Raw genomic sequence first — 10,776 nt, forward strand, 5'->3', positions numbered from 1 at the left:
GGAATGCTTAAGGGGATTAGTTCTTAAATAGGCACAGAGTGACTTCTATGCCAGAGGTAGCTGCATCACAAAGTGATTATGTAATGATACGGGTATTAAAGTACAGACACTGAGCCATCATTTCATAAGTCCTTCACTTGAGGAGCAAGAGAGTATTGTCCTCTGTTTACATCCGGGGAAACTGAGGCTTCAGGAAGTCAAGGGTCTGGGAATGAGAGTGGATATCCTGACCCCTGACCCTGTGCCCTTTTGACATCAAAGGTATACCCCTGTGTTCACTGGGAGTGGGGACAGAAGGGGGCTGACCTCTCCCTCTGGCCTCTTGACCTTCTGTGGGTGTGGCTTTTTGGAGGATCAGCTCACAGCTTTTGGCCCTGCAGGTGCTGGCTCTTGGAGAGTCTGGAAGAAGTGGGGTGGAAGGCCCAGCCTCCAAAGCACTGAGTTGGGGAACCCCGGGATGCCCGCTGGAGAAAGGGGAGGAGTGTGTGGGACCAGCCTCTGGCAGGTGGCAGAGTGGAGAGCCACTCCACGGTCTGAGTTCATCCAGCTATGAGCCCCACCGAGAAGGGGCAGGGTCCCCCTGGAGGGACAGAATTGGTGTTATCCGGGCAGGTGACCATTTTTCTACAAAGAGTATGGGCTGGGGAGTCAGGCAAATTTGGACTCAAAAGCCAGTGTCTCCTGGCCCCTAACTGTGTCTGACTTTGGTCAAGTTGCTTAACTTAGGCCCCTCAGTGGTGGAGTGGGGGAGGCCACGAACAAGTGTGTGAGAAATGCTGATGGGGATGGATGGCACGCAACAGGCACTCAGTCCGCCATAATTCTTTTGCCCCTGCCTTCCTGGTGCAAACCATCTCCATATGCCCTGTGCCTGCCTCACTTTCTCTGCCAGTGAAGTGCAGTTGGCCGCCCTCTTCCTGTCTGCTGCAGGACCAGGTGAGGCTATGGGGGGGAAGTGCAGGCAGAGGCGAATGTACTTGCTGGCTGGCACGAATGGGGATCTTGAGGCGGCTGGACATGTCCAGGCCCCATCAATCATGTTGCCTTCCATGGTGGCAGCTGGACCGGCCCTTAGCAAAGTTAAGTGGGACCGTCTGCCCTTGGTCACAGCTCTCAGGAATCCTGGGCCCACGCTTCCTCTCCACCTGCTTCTCCCAACAGGCTTCTGAGCACCCCCTCTCCCCCCAAAGGCCCCTGTGCGATGAAGTAGAAGCGGGTTCCTCGAAGGATGGCCCAGCCATCTGTACCGGCAGGATGCATTTTAATAACGCAGATTCCAGGCCCCTATCTCACACCCCCTGACTCAGATACGCATGTACGTGAAGACTCAGGCTGCATCTTAACCAGCGCCCCTGGATTATTTTTATTCACAGTTATTTTTGTGGGAATCGCTGGGTGAGAAGGTGCTAAGGTTTAATACAGTGATTCTCAACCTGGTTTGCTACCTCCACGCTGTTCACTGTGCAACACCCAGGCGGGGGTGGGTGTTGGAATTTCTAGAGTGCTTTGGCAAAGTCCCACACACACCACTTTGGGCACTGGGGCTTCTTTCCTGGCTGAGAATGACCAGTTAAAGCCTTTCCTTCCAGCAGGCGATGGGCATTTTAGAGGAAATGACTCGGCACTCGGCCACATGTCCTTGGTTGGCATCTCTGGCTGGTATCCACGTGCCCTGGAAGGAAGGGCCCTCCCTGGCCTGGCCTAACGTGTACCCCCAATTGCCACTCTCCTCTGATTACTGGAGGAGGAGAAGGTTGTGCTAAAAGAACCTTCTCTATATTCATAGGAATTTTTTACCCAGAGGAGGGGCTGATGGAGGACTTCTAAGCACAGTGGCTGGTTGATGGAGACGCCTTCCAGGGGCTCCTGAGAATCCACTGTTTACCAAGTATCTATTGAGCACCCACTCTGTGACAGGCCCCGTGCTACGTGCTGCAGGGCGCCTGGTGATGAATGAAGCCCCCCTTTTCTTTAGATTCCAGGGATGGAGGGCAGATCGGGAAGGGACGTGGGAGCCATCCACTCCGGCCCATCGCTGCCTCCTCCTTGCCCCACACAGTGGCCTCGGCTCAGGAAGCCTGGTAGAAGTCCGAGGAAACGAGTCACCGGAAGTGTTAGCGGTTGTAGCCTGTGGCTGCCGAGGGGCGAACTTGACGTGATAATTTATTATGCCCATTCTCATAAACACATGACACTGGTCACAGTACATTTACTAGGACTAGGTCTACCGTGAGGAAAAGCTGACACCTGGTGACGTTGTTTTGCAGACGTCAAACGCTCCTGGAGCTGTCGTGACGGGCTAAGTGGCTCAGAGACGGTCATCGTCTTCCCCTTCTGGGACACCTGTGCAGTGGTGTGCAGACCACAGATCTGTGAGCCCCTCCCCCGCCCGCTTCGCGTCCCTTGTGAGCAAACAGGCTGGTGGAAATGGAGGGCCTGGTCCAAGGTCACAAGGGGCCGGGCCAGGACTCGCACTCACACGTTCCCTCCCTGCAGGGTGTGGCCTGTGCTGCAGGACGGACCGGACGGATGGCAACCAGACCTAGTGAGAGCTCACCTGCCAGGAGGGGCTTAGTCTGGGATCATGCTGCCTGTGGGAGGAGATCAGATGCCAGCAAAGGATAACGCTGAATCCTCAGGGGTTGCTCCGGAAATGACCTGCGGGAGGAAAAGGGGTATAGCCTGAAGACAAGGCAGTGCCCTCACCACCCTGCCCCCAGAGGCCTGGGGGTCGCTGGAGCCCAGGGTCTTGTCTGAATGTCTTTAGGACGGGGGGGGGGGGGGGGTGGCTATCTCAGCATTATAGTGGGTTAGAATGGGCAGGAGCCCTAACTGGCAATTTTGAAACCCAGGTCAACAGCCACAAATGTTCCCTCAAACAGCTTTATATTAATGATGCGATCCAAAAGGTATTAACAGTGCAAATGGTGGCTTCCAATTTTAACTCATTCTACTTTTAAAATGTATGAAATATTTCAGTTGTACGAAAAAGACCTGGAGGATAATGTAAAGACTGCCCGAACTACCAGCCAGCTTACAAGCGAAACATTACAGGCTCCTCAAAGAAGCTAAAATAGAATTAGCACAATCAAAACAAAAATTATAGGGGCACCTGGACGGCTCAGTTGGTTAAGCATCGGACTTCGGCTCAGGTCATGATCTCAAGGTCTGTGAGTTCGAGCCCCGGGTCGGGCTCTGTGCTGACAGCTCGGAGCCTGGAGCCTGCTTCGGATTCTGTGTCTCCCCTCTCTCTCTGCCCTTCCCTTGCTTGTCCTCACTCTGTCTCTCTCTCTCTCCCTCGAAAATAAATGAACATTAAAAAAAAATTACAGATGCATTTGAAATGCCCCGATAGTCCTCCTTGATCCTGCTGCTCTCTCCAGAGGCAGTCACTATCTGGAATTCGATAATCATCGCCCCATGCACACATTTTTACCTTTACTAAAGACATATGCATCCGTAAACAATACGTGGTATTGTTTTACATGTTTTAAAACTTCAGGGGCGCCTGGGTGGTTCAGTCGGTTAAGCGTCTGACTTCAGCTCAGGTCGTGATCTCACGGTCTGTGAGTTCGAGCCCTGCATCGGGCTCTGTGCTGACAGCTCAGAGCCTGGAGCCTGCTTCGGATTCTGTGTTACCTCGCTCTCTGCCCCTCCCCCGCTCGCTCTCTCTCAAAAATAAACATTAAAAAAATTTTAAAAACTTCATATAAATGGATCATATGGTATGTATCCTCATTCAACTGATTTTATCATGTGCCATTGTTTGTGAGATTTAGTCCTGCCGATGCATGTGGCTGTCTATACTTAATTTTCATCACAGTGCAATATTCCACTCTGCGAACACACCACAACTTGTTTCTGTTTTCCTATCGCTGGACATTTAGGTGGAATCCCATGCTTTGCTATTACTCTACACCTGTTATGGTGGCTATTCTTGTCTCCTGGCCCACCTGTGACAGTGTCGTTAACCGTTTCCTGGAGACGGAATTGCTGGGCAGAAGCACATACGTATCCCTGGCTTGACCAAGTAGTGCAAAGTGGCCATCTCCGTTTCCACCCGCTGTGTGTGAGAGTTCTGCTTCCCCTGCATCCGCATCAACACTCGGTGTTGCCAGACTCGAGTTTTTGTTGGTCTGACTGGTGAGAGAGGGCATCTCATTGTATTTAATTTCTTCTTCTGGCTTTTACTGTCGAACCTTTGCTATGAAGGGTGGGTGTGTGTTGTCAACAGATAAATGGAGCAAATTGAAAATTGAAGAGTTTTTTCTTTAACGTTTAAAAAGTTTATTTACGCATTTTGAGAAAGAGAGAGAATGAGTGGGACGAGGGGGGAGGGGCAGAGAGGGAGAGAGACTCCAAGAAGGCTCTGCACTGTCTGTGCAGAGCCTGACATGGGGCTCGAACTGTGAGATGGTGACCTGAGCTGAGATCAAGAGTCAGATGCTTGGGGTGCCTGGGTGGCTCCGTCCGTTAAGCCTCCGACTCCGTCTGGCTCAGGTCCCGATCTCGTGGCTCTTGAGTTCCAGCCCCGCGTCGGGCTCTGTGCTGACAGCTCGGAGCCTGGAGCCTGTTTCCGATTCTGTGTCTCCCTCCCTCTCTGCCCCTCTACCTGCTCATGCTCTGTCTCTCTCTCCTTCAAACTAAATAAATATTAAAAATTAAAAAAAGAGATGCTTAACTGACTGAACCACACAGGTGTCCCCAGAATTGAACAGTTTCCATCAATAGCAGGGTAGGTTGAATGCAGAATGGGTCCCCCATATGGTGGGATAATGTACAGCCATCAAGAAGGACAGGGCAGCTGTGTGCACACTGATATGGGAGCTATATTGATATTCTGATGTGCTAGAAAACTTTACATCTCAGAAGTATGGTTAAATAAAAAGAGGCATAAACAGCATGCAAATAAAAGGATATATAACACATGTATATTTTCATATATGCCTAAGATACCCCCGAAAGAGCAAAGAAATTGATAAAATAGTTCATCTGGGAAGGGAACTGGGGGGCAGGGAAACTTTTCTGCTCTGTGCATTTTTGCTACCTACATGCATTACTAATTCCCCGCCCCCCCCCCAAAAAAAAAATCAGCCTGAAATAGGTGAATTAAGAGAGACAGAAAGTAGATAGAAGTTACCAGAGGCTCGGGGGGTTATTATTTAATGAGTATGGAGCTTCTCTTTGGGAAGACGAAACAGTTCTAGAAATAGTTACAACATTGTGAATATATACTTAACCCACTGATCATACACTTAACAATGGTGAAAATGGTAGGCTTTATGTTACGTATATTTTACCACAATAAAAAAGGTAGGAAAAAAATAAGCCCACAATGTAAACTTTTTTTTAATGGCACCATTAAAAAATAATGATGCTAAGAGAGTAGATCTTAAAAGTTCTCATCACGAGAAAAAAAATCCTTTTTCTTTTTGAAAAAAAATTCTAACTACATCTTAACTAGATTTCCTGTGGTGATCATCTCACAATATATACAAATAGCAAATCATGACATTGTACCCCTGCATGAATATATGTCAATTACACCTCAATAAACCAATTATAATTATTGAAAACATCACTGCCTGTGTCTCCATCCCCTGAGACAAATCCTGATCCTGGCTCCATGGCCGGACAGTGGGAGACTGGAGCTGGCACCAGGACCAACCGAGGCAAGACTCGCCACAGGAGGGCACTGTGACTTCCGGGGCAGGGGGTGGGGGGAAGGGGCTCTTCTGGGCAGAGGCCGTGGCTCCTGAGGCCTTGGCTGAGTACCGCCTAACTCCCCAGCGGGACTGTCCCCATCAGCCTGGGGCCTGGGTGCTCAAGCATCTCTGAGCTTCCCTAGCCCCAGGCTCCCTCCCACTGCTGGCTTCCCTCTCAGCCCTGTCCCTGTGTCTCAAAGATTCTTGCTTTTCTCTAAACAAGACTTCGGATGACCGGGCCTCCCCAACCATTTCACTGCCCTCTTCCATCCCTTGGCAGTGGAGTCCCCTAAATCCTTCTGAGGCTCCTGCCAACAGGCTGCATCCCAGCCTCCACTGATACACACACTGCCCTCCCTCGTCATTCTGATGGCTCCCGATGCCCTTGCCTGGCAACACAATGGACCCAGTCCTGGACCCCTCGACGGCCAACCACCTTCCCGGCGGCTTCATTTCGGCCACACTCTCCCATGGCCACACCCTGGGCCCTGCCATGCCCTGTGGCCACGTCAGTTCCTAAATCACACGTGCAGCCCAGGGATCAGACACCAGAGGCGGGGGCGCTGGTCCTGTTCTCACAGGACACAGTAGCATCCTCCACGCTCCCCTGCTGCTCCTGACTACTCTGTCACCTGACAGGCCATGCATCTCCACCTGTCCCAGCCTTCTGGGGTCTCCAGGTCTGAAGAACAGTTTGAAAACCCTTGGTGCCCTGTGAGAGTCCCACACAGAGCCAAGCGGTCCCCTAAACTGGCGTTCCCTAAGCTCTGTCACCTGTGAGGCAGCTTCTCAGCTGGGGCCTGCGTTGTTTACATTTTTCTTTAAACACCAACTTGCTTCGGGGCACCTGGGTGGCTCAGTCAGTTAAGAGTCCGACTCTCGGTTTCAGCTCAGGTCCTGATCTCACAGGTTGTGGGACTGAGCCCTGAGTCAGGCTCTAGGATGACAGCGTGGAGCCTGCTTGGGATTCTTTCTCCCCGCCCCCCCCCCCACCCCTCCCATACTTGTGAACACGATCTCTCTCTCAAAATAAATAAATAAACATTAAAAAAATCAATTTGCTTAAAAAGTGCTTTAAATATTCAGCCGTGCTTTGTCCTCACAACAGTGTCTGTGATGGAAATTGATGTGCTGGTTACATTTCTCTACTGCGCATCGAAATAAACATATAATTACTACAATAAAATACTTCTCATTAAGCATATGAGGTTAAGTCAATTGCCCAAGGTCTCACAGCTAAAAAGAGGCAGGACCAACAGTTGAGCTCAGGCTGGTTTGGCTCCAGAATCCATGCCCTTGACCATCACCAGCCCCTATGTGTTCAGCCCTGTCACCCCGGGCTGTGACAGTTACAACACCCATCGACAGGCCAAATTTGCCACACATATTTAAGCTGAAGATAACCCAGCTCTTTGCACGTGTTAGGGGGGGGTCTCGAGTCAGAATGAGGTTTGTTTCACATCCTCCATATGGTATCTACCAGCTCTGGGTCCATCCTCCCCTTTCGTGGGACAACTGCCCTGGGGCCCGCACTACTGTAGGGCAGGCCTTGGGGCTCACCCAGAGAGCCCAGGGTCTGAGTGGGGGAGTGGGGTCGGCAATGGCCACCCCGCCTCCCCTGCCCCCACCTGCTGGGTCCCTGAAACCCAAGGCTGAGAAAGAGTTCAGCAAAGGGGGTGGAGGAAGCAGAAGTTTGTCTTCGCAGGAGGCCCGGTCTGCACTAACGTCGTCGCTGTGGGAGAGTGTGGCTGTTTGCACAACTGTTTGTGGTTGAGTCGGCTGGAGCTTGGGGTGTGCAGGGGGGCCCTACAGGGGTGGATGCCCTGCTGAGTGTCACACTGCCCCTGGATGCTGCTGACCCGCCAGTTCCGCCTGCTTCTGGGCAAGTGTGGGGAGCACTTCCCGGCACACGTATGTAGAGCCAGAGTCTGGGACAAATGAAGTGCTTCTTCCGGCTCGCCCAGCGCCTCTCCCACTGCACGATCTGGCGCCCAAACATACCCATCGGCGGGGCTGCCGTGCCTCTGCCCGCTGCCCTCACCCCTCCCCGATCACTCGGCACGCTCCTATGCTGCCTTCAATGCCCTGCTCAGGTGTTGTTCATCCCTGAAGCCGACGCAGGTGTTCTTTCCACGATACCCCCTTGTGGCCGTGCCTGTGACATGTTACCGGGCTTATCACACATCTCGTGATTTGGGTTTAAGAGTCGGTCTCCCCAGCGGTGTCGAATTTCTTGAGGAGCTGGAGGGGACGGCTCCATCTTTGTGGTCGTCGAGGTGTGGGGGTGTTGATTGATGTGACTTGGAACCCTCTGGGAGAGTCTCAGGACCCACCCTTAGGGAGCCCAGGCTGCAGGCCCAGAGTGGGGCCTGGGAATCAATCATGTTCCCAGGGTTCTGAAGCTGGGGGGCAGGTAGGACTTCCACAAGCACGGCACGTCTTTACTAACAGGGAATCTGAGGGCCTGAGCGGTTAACCTGACCCGTCCAAGGTCATACAGTAACTTTGAGTCAGGGACAGGGCTTGAGGCTCTGCACTTCCCCTTGCCTGAGGGGCTGGGAGCATGGGTCTCCCCTCTTCTGCCATCTGGGTCATTCATTCATTCATTCATATTACTTTGCTTTTTTTTCTTCTCCTTAAGTTTATTTATTTATTTATTTAGAGAGAGAGGCAGAGAAAGAGACTGAGAATCCCAAGCAGGCTCTATGCTCCCAGTGCCGAGCCTGACACAGGGCTCAATCCCATGAAGTGTGAGGTCATGACCTGAGCTGAAATCAAGAGGCGGATGCCTAACTGACTGAGCCACCCAAGCACCCCTACCTGGGGTCCCTTTAGGCCCAGCCTCGGGCTCAGGGCTCGAAGCCCACCCATTAAGCCAGTGGAGTTTTCCTGAGGCTCTTCCCTTGGCCCTGCCTGGGTTCTGGTGGCCCTGATGGTGACTATACCTTGACCCCCTCCCACAGGGCCTTGGCAGAGGGCACTTAGTCTTGAGGAGAAATCCATTTAGTTTCCTTCATCCTACCCTCTGCTGAACAGGCCCGCTGACATTGAGTGTGGGTTTGCCTCAGGACATTTGCACTAGCCAGTTCCTCTTCCAAAATATCCTTGCACCAAATCACTTCATGGGGGGGGGGCTCATTCTCACCTTTTAGATCTCGGCTCAAGACGGTCTCCTAGAGAGCCTCTACCAAAGCCTCTGTGGTCCGGTCCTGTTGTTTATTGTCAGGGAGCTCCTTGTAGGCAGGCACCTAGCACTGTGCCTGGCCCCTGGCTGGTGGAGTTCACAGTGGCTGAAGGGAGGGGTCTGAGCACATAGGTGGCCCTGGCCAAACGGGCCCAGATCCGCCTGTGGGCGACACCTTGGGGTTCCAGGCAGGGCAGCTGAGCGGAAGGAGGCAGGAAGACCAGCAGAGGCCCCGCCAGCCAGCCGGCCCAGCTCCTCCCTGCCTGCGTGCCCTCCCACTCTGGGCGGGCGGCCTTGGAGACAGCAGCATTTAGAGAGAGGAGAGAGGAAAAGCACAGGTCATCCATCAGCAGGGAGACATGGAGAGCCTGGTAAATCAGGGAGGCTGTCTGAGGCCCTTTTGCCAACTGTCTGCCAGCACCCAGGGCGTCTGGGAGCCTGGGGGACAGGCTGAGGGGCCCCTTCGTCCCAGCTGCCCCCATGGGGACTGAGGACAGCCAAGGCAACCACAGGACCTCCCTGGTTGAGGAGAGAGGACCAAGGGATGCTCCATGCCCTGCCCCCTCCTGCATGCTTCAGTGTGTTGACCCCCTCCCCCCCAGCCTAATTACTTATACAACCCTCAGTATTTAGAATTTCAATACATAAGAGTGTAGAGATTAACGTAACAAACCCCAAAACCATCCTCAACAAAATGAACTTTTCTTTTTTTTTTTTTTTTTTTTTTTGGAGAGGGTTTTTAACTTAAAGTGAACTATAAGGGCCACCTGGGTGGCTCAGTCCGTTAAAGTGTTGACACTTGGTTTCAGCTCAGGTCGTGATCCCAGGGTTGCGGGACGGAGCCCCCAGTCCGGTTCTGCACTGAGCAGGCAGCCAGCTTGAGTCTCTCTCTCTCTCTCTCTCTCTCTCTCTCTCTCTCTCTCTCTCTCTCTGCCATTCTCCCCAGCCTGCACTCTCTCTCTCCAAAATAAGATAAAAAGTAAAATAAATAAAAATATCAACACTGTAAAATATCACAGATATAACTTCCCCTTCCTGGGTCCCATGAGCGCCCCAGGGGCAAGCTTAATTTTGCAGCTGATGTGGGTCTGCCTGGGGCTGCCTTTGATATTTTTATTATGCATATTTATATTCAAGAAGTATTGTTTTATAGAGTTTAAAACTTTTTATAAATGGCACCAATACGGCATGTATTATTCTGCAACTTGGCTCTAAATGCTTTATTAAAAAAACAGCTTTATTGAGGTATAATTTATACACTCTAAAACGACCATGGTAAGTGTACGATTTAATGATTTTGAGTAAATTTACAGGGTTGTGCAACCATCAGCACAATCCAATTTTAGAACAGTTCCGTGCCTCCTAAAAAGTCTAAGTGTTTTTTTTTTTGTTTTCTCTTTTTCTCTAAATGCTTCTCGATACACATTTTAAGAACTGCCGTCACAAAGCTCCTACTGCGTGCCTAGCGCTGTTCTGACAGCATTCCGTACACACACGGCTCACTTAACCCTCACAGCCCCTGCGTAAGTTGAGCTCTCTTAGAGACAATGACACTGGGCACAGAGAGGGTGAGAAACCACCCGAGGTCACCTTGCTAGAAACCTACAGAATGCGCTGCGAACCCGGCCTCCTGACCCCAGAGCCTGCGACGCTTCGGTCCCACCACCTGAATGCACGAATCTGCCTGTGGTGCGCGGTGTCAGGCAAACACCCGTATCCCGTGATGGGACACTGAGGCTTGGTGTCCCTGGGATGGGAAATGGCGGAGCTGGGATTCAGTCCCAGGTCTGTGTGACCCCCAGGTCCCCCGGCCCTCTTCTAGTCCCCTCTGCAGCTTTTCTTTTTTTATTCCAGCAAAGGGAGAAGGGGAAAAAAAGGAAGGGAAGA

At 51.8% G+C, this 10,776-nt stretch overlaps 1 long non-coding RNA gene across 1 annotated transcript; it reads right to left on the reverse strand.

Annotated features, from left to right (window-relative positions):
* Positions 1–502: 502 nt before the first annotated feature.
* On the reverse strand, positions 503–9,460 carry LOC132688118 (uncharacterized). The gene is made up of 3 exons (XR_009614419.3): positions 8,851–9,460; positions 2,558–2,658; positions 503–580 (listed from the first exon to the last, which is right to left on the reverse strand). It is a non-coding gene; the product is annotated as an uncharacterized LOC132688118 (long non-coding RNA).
* Positions 9,461–10,776: the final 1,316 nt, after the last annotated feature.

The sequence above is a fragment of the Panthera onca genome, chromosome E1 (genome assembly GCF_046562875.1).
Source record: "Panthera onca isolate mPanOnc1 chromosome E1, mPanOnc1 haplotype 2, whole genome shotgun sequence".
Classification (NCBI taxonomy): Eukaryota; Metazoa; Chordata; class Mammalia; order Carnivora; family Felidae; genus Panthera; species Panthera onca.